Here is a 15,401-nt window from a genome sequence, read left to right on the forward strand (position 1 = left end):
TTCATATTCACTTATTTTACTTTTTACTACTTTACATAGTAGCTTCTTACTTCCTCTGTCCTGGCAGTAAAGTCATCCCAGCACTTTCTCTTTTCTTCTTGGATTAGTTGTTTTACAGCCATTATAATTGTATTCATTAGTAAAAACATTCTTTATTTTTATTCCTGAAAATAGAGAATTATTTTAATAATTACCATGTCATAATATCTAAACCTCATTTGTAAGTAATTCTTAATTATACGTAAAATGTGCTATTTACGGTGATATACACATAACAGTATACAGTATGTGTGATATCGGCACACTAGCTTCATCATAACAGAAACACTTCCTTCATATCTCCATATCACGCATAATATTGAATGCAGGACTTTAGGTCCCAGCAAGAACTTTCAAGGGTACCAGCACTCTCTTTGAAGTTTCCCTGCTTCCTCTATTGCCTGCTAAATATAAATCTAGAAACCACTTAAAAGTTTAGTCAGAATCTAAAAACATCTCGGGGATTTATTAATTTATTTTTGTATAGATAGGGCCTTGCACTGACTCACTGTAGCATTTGTATGATGATGATATTGCTTTGGTTACTCTGTGTAGGAATTTTAATTTGATTCTCTTTAGACTGTCTGTATACCAGTTTTACCATTTCACTTCACTCTGCCTATTGACAGAGATACTGAAAATTGACTGAGTGATCTATTGCCAAGTTTTAATTAATATATTACCAGAAATCTTTCACATGCTGAATGAACATTGTTTTGCCCTTCAAATCTCTGGTTACTACTGCCAGATTTGAATTTGCAATCTCAGGATCCAAAGGCTAACACTCTACCACTGTTATGCATAGCTGATATTGTATGATGACTAATAGACAGCAAATGACTGACTCAGGCAAGAATGCTTGTTCATTTGAGTGGTTGAAAATAACAAAACTAACAAGAGCAAAGTATAGGCTATATTAAAAAAAATAGAGAGTTGCAAATTACCATCTAAAAATTCATTAATGGAATACACACAAAGGGAAGAAAACTTCACACATATCCAGAATCTTAAGTTCAAGCCTTCATCCTTGTGTATCCTCCATTGATGAAGGTTTCAGCCAAATATTCTGGATTATTTTGATGTTTCCTTCCTGTTATCAATGTATTCCATAAAGTCACTGCTCCCTTCCTGTTTCCTGTATTTACATAAATCATGTTTAAAAATATTTTAATGGTTTTTTTTCCAGGATAAAGAAGCCTTACTGGAATGAGCACTGATAATTACGATTCAATTAGGCTGTAGTAATGTTGATCTCTCATTACTTGACTTTAATTTATGAATTATTTAGAATTGTAAATGGGAGCGTGTTTCCTATCCTTGAATGGAAAAAAAATAACTGCAAAAATTCTCATTATATGCATTTGAACTTCTGTCAATTTGAACTCTGCAAATTTGTATTTATGGTCTTGTTTGATTGGTGGAGCCATGTTCATTATAACACTTGAAACAATTGTAAAGCTGCTTACTTAAAATTATTATTGTGTGTATGTGTGGAAATATTTGATGATGAGTACCTTTGGAAGAAATCATTCTTGTGCATATTTCTGTCAAATCATTTTCATTCTCATGTGGATATTCTTTGTACGGGTAGGACTATGTACATTGGTATCACAGTTTACGTCAAAAGCAGAGCCATCTCCACACAGGCCATGGTGGGCCTTGGAGGAGCGGAAGGTAAATATTATTTTACAATCTGTAACCTCTGCCAGGGTCAGCGACAGGGGACAAATACCCACAAAATGAATTTAAAATAAAAATTTGAATTTTAAATAAATTGAAATGCCAATAAATACAAACAAATTTGTAACATATTTTTTGGAGTAAATACGAAAGAATATGCACCAATGTTTTTTGCACCAAAGTGGCATAAAAGTTACTCCAAAAATGCACCACAGTGCTCGCTTTGAATGATACACCAAAAATACGTCAAATTTGCACCAAGATTATACCAATATATTTTGGGGTAAATGCAAAAGAATATGCACTAATTTTGCAACAAAGTGGCACAAAGGTTTCTCCACAAATATACAAAAATGCTTGGTTTGAAAGATGCACCAAAAATACACCAACTTTACACCAGTTTTGAACCATTGTATTTGTGCAGTAAATATGAAAAAAATGACACCAAGGTGATTCTACAAATGCATCCAAATCCTAGGTGTAACTTTGGAGCATTTTAGAAGCAAATTTCGTTCAACAGTGATGTTGACAATAAAGAAGAAAGTAAATCTTTGGTGTATTTTTGGTATGAACTTGGTGCAGAAATTGTCTGATTAATGTACTTCATTTTTGGTGTAACTATGGTGTAAAATGTCACTTCTCTTGCACCAATTTTGTTGGTGAAAAATGGCATAAATTAATGTCAAAAAAGATGTGGTGTAATTATATTGCAGTTTTGGTTCATTTTTCATTGGTGTTAAATTGGTACATCCATTGTCACTTTTGCACCAAATTAGTACCACAAATACACCATACTTGCATCAATAAAAAATTTTCACCGATTTTACACTGTTATTACACCAATTATTGGTGCAAACTCTACCGCCAGGGCACTGATGACCAGGTAAGTCTTGGTTATAAAATAACGTACAAGTTTGGTGTTCTGATCTAAATTAAGTGAGGGTGGGGGGTATACTGGGATTTAGGGTCCCGGACCCCCCCAGTTACCCAGGAGCCTGAGAATCCTGTCACCGGGCCTGACCTCTGCATTAGGTGGAATAGAGCTGTTACCTACCTTTCCCTCCAGGAATTAATGTACTCTATTTGAAGACCCAGTGGAGATTCTACTTGTACTTCAGTTATGTTTCTTTTCACAACTTCAATTGTAGTTTTCTGTTGATATTTTAGATGCCTCGTTTAATAAGCTCTTCTCATTTTTCTAAATATTTTTTTAAACACACTTTTTATGAAGATGTTACAGATCATTAAAAATTTTTGTCATCTGCATAGAACACCAAAGAATTAGTTCTAGCCTGACAAGACAAAAAGTGATATTGCTCACATATCCGACCGCAGAGAGTACACAACGAATGAGTTGATGGCTGGTGATATCGGAGCAAAGTCTGACTGTTTTCATTTGTCAGTGTTCATGCCTTCCATTTGAAAGAAGTCTGCATCCACCAATAAGGCTTTTTTTCCCCTGTTCTGGATGTTTATATCATATGCTGAGGTAAATACCAAGGTCATACTCAATGTAGGTAGCGTTCAATGATTCCAGTCTTATCAAATTTGCAGTGGTGAGGTGTGCCCATATTTATCTTAAAGCATAGCAAGCTATTGGAGCAGTCTTCATGTCAAAGAGCCACAATGCTGTTTGAAGAGACAATTTCTCCAGGGGATCCTCTCTTCACTCTCAAAGGGTAGAAAAAGGTCCACCTATTCAATATCATTAGCTTGTATAGTGTCCTATATAATTGGGACTAGTTTCGACCCCATATACACCGGGTCATCTTTAGCCACGATCCAATTTGAAAAAACATATGCTCACATACAAACCAATAATAAAGTAAACAATCTGGTATATCTCAATTTAGAATCCAAATTTAAAACATTGATGAAGTCCGACAACACATCCAAAATTGAAATCAAACGACACATCAAAACTGCTGCGGATAGTGCCGAGTCGGCACAAATTTGGATTGTAAATTGATATAGCCTATACCAGATTGTTTACTTCATTACTGGTTGTATGTGAGCATATGTTTTTTCCAGTTGGATCGTGGCTGAAGATGACCCAGTGTATATGGGGTTGAAACTAGTCCCAATTATATAGGACACTATACAAGCTAATGGTACTGAATATGTGGACCCTTCTCTACCCTTTGATAGTGATCAATTGTCAATACGGACCATAATGAAATTCATAACTTAGGATCCTCTCTTCTCGTTTTGCTAAGACACGCCAGAGAAACAATGGATGCAACATGATTTCTAGAATTCTTATGATGCACACAGAGAACACGGACTCTATCCAGGTGTTTTTCATTTGAAAAAGTAAATATGACCAGCAAAAGAGTCTTGATCATGTTTCACTACTGCACAGCCATGGTAATTCTGTCTGCCATGATACATTAAAATGTATTTCAAAATCTCCATATGATTTAGTCTTCAAGTTTTTAAATTCAGGAGTTGGTCTATCATTCAAAACAACATTGCTGCACTATGTGATCAAAAGTATCCGGACACCTGGCTGAACATGACGTACAAGTTCATGGCGCCCTCCATCGGTAAGGCTGGAATTCAGTATGTTGTTGGCCCACCTTTAACCTTGATGACAGCTTCCACTCTTTGCAGGCATACGTTCAGCCAGGTGCTAGAAGGATGCTTGGGGAATGGCAGCTCATTCTTAATGGAGTGGAGGTATGGAATGGAGTTGAATGGAGGTAGCGATGTCGTTCGGTGAGGCCTGGCACGAAGTCAGCATTCCAAAACATCCCAAAGGTGTTCTATAGGATTCAGGTCAGGTCTCTGTGCAGGCCAGTCCATTACAGGGATGTTATTGTCGTGTAACCACTCCGCCACAGGCCGTGCATTCTGAACAGGTGCTCGATCGTGTTGAAAGATGCACTGACCATCCCCGAAGTGCTCTTCAACAGTGGGAAGCAAGAAGGTGCTTAAAACATCAATGTAGGCCTGTGTTGTGATAGTGCCATGCAAAACAACAAGGGGTGCAAGCTCCCTCCATGAAAAGCACGACCACACCATAACACCACCGCCTCCGAATTTTACTGTTGGCACTACACGCGCTGGCAGATGACGTTCACCGGGCATTCGCCATACCCACACCCTGCCATTGGATCGCCACATTGTGTACTGTGATTCGTCACTCCACACAACGTTTTTCCACTGTTCAATCGTCCAATGTTTACGCTCCTTACACCAAGCGAGGCGTCGTTTGGCATTGACCTGCGTGATGTGTGGCTTATGGGCAGCCGCTCGACCATGAAATCCAAGTTTTCTTACCTCCCAACTGAACTGTCATGGTACTTGGAGTGGATCCTGATGCAGTTTGGAATTCCTGTGTGATGGTCTGGATAGATGCCTGCCTATTACACTTGACGAACCTCTTCAACTTTCGGCGGTCTATGTCAGTCAGCAGATGAGGTCGGCCTGTACGCTTTCATGCTGTATGTGTCCCTTCATGTTTCCACTTCACTATCACATCAGGAACAGTGGACCTAGGGATGTTTAGAAGTGTGGAAATCTCGCGTACAGACTTCCGACACAAGTGACACCCAATCACCTGACCACGTTCAAAGTCCCTGAGTTCCGCGGAGTGCCCCATTCTGCTCTAATGGTTATGAATTTCATGTTTTTGGTCCGTATTGAACTGAGAATAATATATAAGTAATAATAATAACAACGTAAACGTTTCCACCTTTTCAATACTAAAATATATTCACAAAATTACACGGTACTAGTTTCGACCCATCTAGGGGTCATCATCAGCCGTATTGGAGCAAAGATCACTTTTGGCGAAATCCTAAGAAAATGTTATTTTAAAGAATAACAAGTGAAATGAGATGTTAATATGGTAATAGTTAATAATACAAGGAATATACTTTATTCTTTGTTAAAAACCTCTTAGTATGTATATTCCTTGTATTATTAACTATTACCATATTAACATCTCATTTCACTTGTTATTCTTTAAAATAACATTTTCTTAGGATTTCGCCAAAAGTGATCTTTGCTCCAATACGGCTGATGATGACCCTTAGATGGGTCGAAACTAGTACCGTGTAATTTATAATTTTGTGAATATATTTTAGTATTGAAAAGGTATAAACGTTTACGTTGTTATTATTATTACTTATATACCATTCTGCTCTCTCATGATGTCTAATGACTACTGAGGTCGCTGATATGGAGTACCTGGCAGTAGGTGGCAGCACAATGCACCTAAGATGAAAAACGTATGTTTTCGGGGGTGTCCGGATACTTGTGATCACATAGTGTATCTCACTAAATTCCTAAAGAATGCTTTAAAAGACTATATATAACACAGTCACAATCATAGGAGAATACTTCACCAGTCAATTTAGCAGCTATACTTGGGAAGTATAGGGGGAGGGAGGAAAACACTGTTCGCCTTTATGTCTAACTGGCAAATAATGCACGACACCAAGTGTGGTACATTCTCAGCATGGTACTGAAGGTCACTGAGACTTCAGCCTAGGCGAGTATGCAGTTGAAGCACTGCAGGCAACACGTGGCGTAAATCAGAAATATTTAAGACATTTTGTATAGGTGCTACGTATCAGCTCAATTCCCTGGCGCAGATGGCAATCATAAGTTTTTTGACATGTGTTAAGGAAATTTACATTGTTGATAGAAAATACAAATTATATTGTTGTTTGTGTCATCAGTCCATAGACTGATTTAATGCAGCTCTCCATGCCACCCTATCCAGTGCTAACCTTTTCATTTCTAAGTAACTACTACATCCTATCTGCTCTAGTTCATTTGTCATATTCAAACCTTGGTCTACCCCTACCATTCTTACCCCCTGCACTTCCCTCAAAAACCAACTGAACAAGTCCTGGGTGTCTTAAGATGTGTCCTATCATTCCCTCAAATTTAGCAAAATTGATCTCCTCTCACCAGTTTGATTCAGTATCTCTTCATTTGTAATTTGATCCATCCATCTCACCTTCAGCATTCTTCTGTAACACCACATTTCAAAAGCTTCTATTCTATTTCTTTCTGAGCTAGTTATCAACCATGTTTCACTTCCATACAATGCAACACTTCAGACAAAAGTCTTCAAAAACATGTTTAACTCCGATATCAGTGTTCAAAGTGAGCACCTTTTTTTAAAGAAAGACCTTCCTTGATTGTGCTACTCTGCATTTTATGTCCTCCTTACTTCTGCCACCATTAGTACTGTATTTTAAACTTGGAGTTGTTGGTAAGCTGGAAACAGGATCTTTTGACCACTGACAGAACTGTACATTTTATAACTGCTATTCCATCCACTTCTTTTTTCCTGAATTTTCATATCTAGTGAGGAATTTTATTGTGAATTCTAAAGAAACAATAAATTTTATATCCTTCTTACTCTATAATGTCCATCTCTCAATGTCTTGAGAATGTTCAAATTTGCAGATTATTTTTATTGTATGTTATTTTGTTTCTAATATCTGCTACAAGACACTGGACAAATTGTATGCAAGAGAGAGTTTTAACTAATGTATCTGTTTTAGCCATGTAGAACATGTGCCTATGTGTGGGTCTGTTGAAGTTATGTTATCCAATGATCTAAGTGTCACTTTAAGCATTCTCACTGCTGCATAATAGGCCTTTAACTGGGTAAACTGATAATCACTAAATTTTATCACCAGGATTGAGTTACATTTGAACATATGCAGAGAGGAATTTCATGAATTTTCTCAACTTCTGGCTCCCCTGTACTTATGAATTGATATGTTGCATCACTTCTCAAATGCATACAAAAGGTTTGGCCTGACAGTCAGTGTGGAAAAAACCCACTGTGATTATGGCCCAGCATTATCTAAAAAATATACACACTAATACCAATTGGTAATTAAACTTATGTAACTTCTTCACAAATCTTATATAAACTTTGACAATCAACCTGTTCCCAACTTTAACACTGGGCCACACATACTCGTCAGTATCACATAGATTCAACGTTTTTCTAAAATTATTAGCAATGAACAGAATCTCACTATTTGTGATTGTATTAATGGGGATGCTCTGTGTTTTTAGATTTTTTTTGAAAAATTACACTCTTTGTTCCATCTGTCAGTGATGATGTACCCAGAGGTGTAATTCATGAGCATAATAAATGTGGCTCAGTTATTTTATCTCATATAATCTGTTCTTAACCTAAGAAATATTTGACTTCAACTCCTGTGTAATAGCACTGGACTGGTCGCATGTGTTAATGTGCTATGGCAGTGGAGCATGGGTTCGAACCCCACTGTTGGCTGTCCTGAGAATGTTTTATGTAGTTTCCCATTTTCACTTCCAGGCAAATGCTGGGACAGTTCCTATTTATAGGCCTTCCACCTCCTTAGCCAGTTTCATTCACCATCATTCATTTCATATTCATTAGCTCCTCAAATGTGGTTAGCGGCAGGAGGGGCATCCGGCCATAAAAATATGCCATATAAATCTCACCTCATCCCAACCCCCATATCAACGAACAGGACAAAGGGGTAGGCATACATATGATAGCAGGTGATAATGCTAGAGTCTATCATGCCACAAACTTCAGTGTCCACCTTAATATATTCATTTTCATTCACTTAGATGCTTTGTTACCTATACTACTACATGGATTGATAATACATATTCAAAAGAATAGGATAGTAGCCACACAATATTTTGATGGAACCCCTTCAGTAGTGAGTGGCTACACTGCGATTATAAATGAAGGTTGGTCCAAGTTTGTTTCTATTGTCTTTAGATTGTCTATTTTGACTACTTCCTATCTGTCCCACATGGTAAAACTTTTGGAAGGAAAGAATTTAAGAGGGGAAATGATGGAAACTTATAATTCTCCATTAACTAAAATTTGATTATGAACCATTTTGAAACAACCAATGAATGTTCATCTACTACTTAAAAATTTTCTAATATTACTTGTGTTCAGTCAAAAAGGTAGGATACCTACCACAAGGAATGTAATGTTTTAAAGAGCTGGTCTCTGTTGACGTGTAAAATAAGTTTTAATTGTTAATCATGACACTGTTATAAACGAATTAATACTGTGCCTTAAGAATATTAATACAGTATATTTATTGTCTGTTATCTGGTAATTGCTGCTCTTGTACAGTTTTAACTGGGCAACAAATTGTGGAAATGATTTGCAAGATTCCTTCTCCTATTCTAATCTACCTATTCCAGATCACCTCTGTGAACACATATTGTACTATAATTTATTAAATGTATACAGTATATACATAATAAGTCCAAGTCCTTAGTCATTTTTGTTCTTTGTTTGGCTATATGGACCTAATATCAAGAATTGAACATTGTTTAACTGGTTTTTGATGTGGTTTTATATCCGAGGGTAAGTTAAAAAGTGAGTTTCCCTATTTTATTGTTCAGAATGAAAGAAATAGAGCTCGCTGTAACTTCTGTATCTGACAGTTTGCAGTCCCACTGAATGTTAGTGCATAGGTGCTCAAGTAGATGAAAAAGGAACCTGGCTGCAATGACAGTCGCTAAATTATGAAGGTATAAGAATGAATAATTATGGGAGGAGTTTCGTATAGTGATCATTTTCATTAGCCAGAAAACATGGAGCAGCCTGACAATAACAGAAGAGAAAGTGATGCCTGCTCAACAAGTTCTAATATGATGCCATGAGTTTGTATACTTTGAATGGCTGAGTAGCCATCGGTCAGCACTGGACTCATTTGTTAGTGTCATTGTGAACACCCATAGGACAAGCGATTTTCTGGGGATGGTGACGTGAAAGATGAAATAGTGAAATGGCTCAATGAGTGGGACACCCCTTTCTATCATCAGAGAATGGAGGAACTCTTAAAAGCTAGGATAAATACTGGAATAACTTTTGTTAATATGTCAAAATATAATGGAACGCTGCTGAAATAAGCAACGTTCTTTATATTGACCTATCCTTATCCATTAAACAGCAAAGAATTAGAGAGAGACTTTCTTTTTGACTTAACCTTGTACAAGACAAATTTCTTGAACATCTTCAGTGTTATTATCTTATATTTAGCAGCTGTATTTCTCAATCAAACAATCGATGGTCTAGAACCATGTTGTTTCAAGTCCCATTTATCTCATTTTACAGTAGAAGCAATTTCATTTTAGCATAGTCAATTTATACCTTATTTATTATCATAGGCTGACCTTGTGACTTTATGAACAAACCATTCCAAACATTGTAAATTAATAGGCCACAGAGAGGTGATGGACATAGAACAAAATGGCTTTCAGAGATATATTTATTTTAGAGATGAAGGACTTAGAACATTCATATTAATTATATTCATTTTAATAAATAATTGTATTAGAACCCAGTTTCTGACATCATTGATACAAGTTTCACTACAGAAAACGGTTCCATATCTCTTTGTCTTCTAGTGAGAAATACTTGTCAAGTGACCATCACTATTTTTTGCATTAAGTTTAAGGCTTGCAGTGCTAATTCATTTTGGTTGTGGTAAACTTACAATAGAATTAGGCCTCGTCATAGTGTGCACTAATATGTTAACTTCCCTAAAATCACTATCTGAAAATGAGCATTTGTATTTCACAGAACTACTACTACTTTTTTTCATATTGTATATGCTTTAATTTTGAGTATGGCACTTTGTTTAGATTTGATTGAAGAACAACCGATTTAAAATCAAAAGCATCTTTTGGCACCATTTGGCTAACTTTGAATTTCTTATTTGACCTACCGTACAGTCAGAACAACACTCTGAACACAGACAATGGACTATAGAGTTCCATATATCTAGTATGTCATTCTGTAGCTGTGTGCATTGAATTGAACTCTCGAACAGCACTATGACTAAGTTCTTGATATTTATGTTGTATAATGTTTATGTTATAGTTGTTGCTTTCAAAAAAAAAATAATAATAATAATAATAAAAAAAATAATAATAAAGGCAAGGCAAGAAGACATGTAAAAATCTCCTGTCTCGCTTTCGCAGATGATCTCGCGATCCTTGCAACAAACGAACAACAGGCAATCAGCCAAATCGAAACTCTCAAGAAATGCTCAGAAAAATTCGGCCTACAAATCTCCTTCTCAAAAACCAAGGTCATGTGCAACCACTGCAGCCTCCAGAATTTGAACACGAAATTTGGCACAATCGAAAAAGTAACTGAGTTCCGATATCTCAGAGAAATTATAGTACCAACAGGAAAAGAACAGAAGGCCCTCAAGGTCCGCATCCAGAAAATGAAGAGAGCCCTCAGCCGAACGCAAAACATTTACAACAAAAAATGCCTTTCAATCTTCACCAAAATTCGACATTACAACACTGTGATCAAACCTGAAATACTATATGCGAGTGAAACACTGAATCTCCACAGGAAAACAGTACTCGAAGACATCCTGAAAGAGGAACATAAAATCATCAGAAAAATTCTCGGCCCAAAACTGACTGACGAAGGATATAGACTGCAATCTCGTACAAAAACCGAGGAGCTCTCAAACCTTGCGGTCGACATCAGAAAAAGACGCCTGAAATTTTATGGACACATCAAACGCCTTCCAGAAAACAGACTGACAAGAATCTTACTTGAGGCAACAGAAAACATCAAAACAAATAGGTGGACAACGGAAATCTGCCAAGACCTGGAAAAATCAGGAATCAAAGTGGCCGACATCGCTAACCGAACCTGCTACAGAACGAAAATCAACAAGTGGGAAGTAGAGTCAGAGAGAAACCACAAGAAGAAGACAGGAGCTAAGTGGACAGAAGAACGAAGAACCACGATGAGAGAAAAGCTGAAGGCTGCCTGGCAAAGAAGGAAATGCACAACTTCTAAGTGAGCTTTGCGTGATCAGTTTTCTGGTCTTTTTCACATCTAATAATAATAATAATAATAAAGGCAATGGACATGGTGTGCCTGACATTACATTGGTACTGTGATTCTTGGACATGGAACAGTATGGTCCAAAAATTAATAGGAAATATGGACATAGAACAAAACGGTGCTATTGATATCGGGTGTTTTAAATGGATCCCCTCCCTCTCTGTCATTCACAGCATAGCTGTGGACATGGGACATTCGCTGAGCTTCATAACTAATATTTTAATAAAAATGGACTAGACCATCGATATGTCTTAAAGGTAATGAGAATTTTTTCTTCAGGTTTTTAGCTGATTTTGTTCTAATTAATTATTGTGTTTGTTGTTATATAGGTAACTTGGGAAATGTCCTAACAAATTATGTAAAAGGCATTTATTTTCAAATTAGGATAATGTTATAATTATTTTCTTTGGTATGATGAACACAGATACTTTTTATTTATTTTATGTGTGCTATATCATTCGTGGATAGAATAGTAGCACAACAACAACAATAAAAGCAAGTTCTGGGATAAATGAGTTTAAAATTTCTAACAGACTGTAGACAATAATTAAATTCTTCTGCAACACTGGCACAATTTACAGTGTGTCACTATTAAAGAACTGAATGCGCTATGCGACTGCCAAGCTCCAGGTCCAAACTGAGAAACACCAGCATTGCAGTCAATGTAAACAACAAAGCAGAAAATGCAACAGTGGCACTTTTGCCATTTGTTGGTGGAATATTGAACTATAACATATGCTACTGTTGCTGCTGGAAGGAGGACTAATCTGCAATTCTGGAGAGTGCATTAACTCCAAATGTGTATTGTTTGAGTTGTGCCACTGTTGCAGCCTACGAGCGCTATGTATAAGGTTTGTATCTAATCATGTTTATAGTTATGCCACAATACTTTTGTTTCCGTAATTTTTGGTTTGTAGCATAGTTACTATCCATTATATGAGGCTTTGCTGTTCATGTGTGAGCGCTCTGGTGTCTGTTGACTGAAATGTAGTGGCACGCTAGTGGATTAGCGGGCGGAGAGCAACGCGCCAGGGGACTAGCGGGGGGGGAGAAACATGCAGGGGACTAACAGAAGAGAGCAACACGACAGTGGACTAGCAGGGAGAGAAGTACACTCCGTACTGCAGCATTATTGACACCAGGCAGATATTCATCAATATACAAATCAGTATAATAAGAAGCCATTTATTTTAAAGTAAATTAAACTAATTTAAATAAAAATAAATGGGTTGTACATACAATTTACAATAATTCATTACTGATTGGCATCTGAAGTTGAACTTGTAATTTCATCAGCCGTATCAGTAGTCTCTACTGCCGAATTGGTCGAGCTACCATCCAGTTCCCTGTCTTTGATGGTACTGGGTTCCAGATCACTGATCACTGTCTTAATCACTACTTTCCAAACCAATATTTATGTATGTCTCACATTTTAAACCTTTTAAATTTAAACCCCATACTTTTTATGTCTCCAGAATGCGTGTTTCCCTCCTGTAAATGGTATTCTTTTGACAGCATTATTATATCAAAAAATTATGGAGTGCTGCTGAACTAAGCAGTGGACCTATATTTATCTGTTCAACTACAAAGAATTAGGGAACGTTCTTTTTGACTTAAGCTGGCCCCGCGGTATAGGGGTAACGTGCCTGCCTCTTACCCGGAGACCCCAGGTTCGATTCCCGGCCAGGGATTTTTACCTGCATCTGAGGGCAGGTTCAAGGTCCACTCAGCCTACGTGTTTACAACTGAGAAGCTATCTAACGGTGAGATGGCGTCCCCAGTCTAGAAAGCCAAGAATAATGGCCGACCACACAGAACCTCGTAATCTCCAGGCCTTCAGGCTGGGCAGCAGTCCCTTGGTAGGCCATGGTTTGGCTTTTTTTCTCTCTTCTTGACTTAACCTCATATGGGACCATCATTGTATAGGTAGAGGGAAAAGCAGAAAGATACAAAAGTAGAAAGTGTTAGTGGCACAATGATACACGAGTGTTGTAAAGTGGGGATGTCTTAGCAGACTTTATCAAATTCCAGAAATATTTGGTGCACAACACGTGCGTTATTGAATTTGTCAAGTTCTGTCTTCTTCCAACAAGGACAGTGCCATCTTTTGCAGCTTTTTCACACTGCCCAGCAATATTATGAAAGTCCTTTCTTTCACTTCTACCGATAGCTTTAGCAGTCTTTTCCACAGCTTTCTGGAGAGGGATTATGAGACCTATCTTCTGTTCCTCTTTACAAAACTGTAGAATGTGACATATTAAGTTCATGTTCTGAGATCAGAGCATTTCACCCAATTTCTTTGTGGGATCTGCACTCTAAATACAATACATGAAATGCCAGATTCTGTATAATTTCCTTGAATGTTTTCAAGTTCTCTAATATGGAATAACAACACTGAATGAAACATGTAACCGAGCTTAAAGCTAGTGGCACAACGATACACGTGTGTTGACTGTACCAGGCACTCTGACTCAGTCTACTACACCACACACTTGATTCCCACCAGCAAGGACTCATGCAATGGGTAGTACCTACCATATGCTCTACAAATGAATGAAATGAAATTGTTTTTAATTTAGAACTATTTACTTTTAGTGTTTTTTATTCAGTGGAGTTCAACCCTGTGCTCTGATTGTACTGGGTTGATGCTAATGATCTTGTTAATAATAATATGTCTGATATTTAACTGATATTTTTTATTTTTATCATCCTTCTTTCTCCAGAATCAAATATTTCCATGTACTGTATGAAAATCAGAAGGAGAAATGAAAGAAGGATTATAATGATCATATTGCAAATATTGAAAGTGAAAAGTATACATTTTGCAGAGTGAAGAATATTGCCATTGAAATAGTAAAATTACAGTCCTGCTTATTAGTGGTGGCTATAAATTGGTATATTTCTTAAACTATACTGGTAGTCTATTAAACTAAAATATCTTCTTAATGTACTGTATGTGTTTTCTCAGTATTGTATTCCATTTTATTTATATCTCTACTAGACTTCTGAAATTTTTGAATTTGTACATCAAAATAAATTGATTCTAAATTCTAGTTATTCACTTGCTCGCACTTTTTCCTTCCCTAAATCAAAATTAACAAATTTGTGTACCTTGAAAGTTATGGTGTCTTAACTTTGACATACACACATTTAAATACTGAAATTGTGTTTGAGGATGGGAACTAACACAAACTGTAATGCTAATGACTATGTTTACGCAATAATAGGTTAGAATTTGACTGGTAGGCACTGTCGACTAGCCCGCTCTTCCGTAATATAGTGAGAGTAACATAATAGGCCAGGCCCTAATGCTTATGTAAATCTCTTAGCAGAACTAGTGTGTACTTGTTAGTTGCTTCAGTAAATTTGCATTTTAGTCTATAAATTCCTTAACATCCGGGCTCTACTAATAATACATCATTGTGTGAATAGAGGGAAAAACAGAAAGGAGAGAGGAGGACAAAGACAAAATCTTCACATAGTGTAGATCTACTGTCACCTTCATGTATAGACTCTGACTGGTGGTACTTTGAGAGACAAAATGATGGGATTTTCAGGTCTAGATGGACACTCTCGTCATTGAGTCCTATTGTTGAAAATGAAAATCCACAGCCTGTTTCGAGTCATTTGACTGGGTTAGGAATGGAATTGCAATTAATCAGCTTCATTTTCTGTATCAAATCCTATTTACAAAGGAATGGAATATCGAGCCCTATTGTTCTGGCTCTATATCTTCTCTTTCTTGTGGTGTGTAACAAACTTGTCACAGCTACGAGACAGAAACACTCAGATTCTGTTTACCATCAGC

Source organism: Anabrus simplex, chromosome 6 (assembly GCF_040414725.1).
Source record: "Anabrus simplex isolate iqAnaSimp1 chromosome 6, ASM4041472v1, whole genome shotgun sequence".
NCBI lineage: Eukaryota > Metazoa > Arthropoda > Insecta > Orthoptera > Tettigoniidae > Anabrus > Anabrus simplex.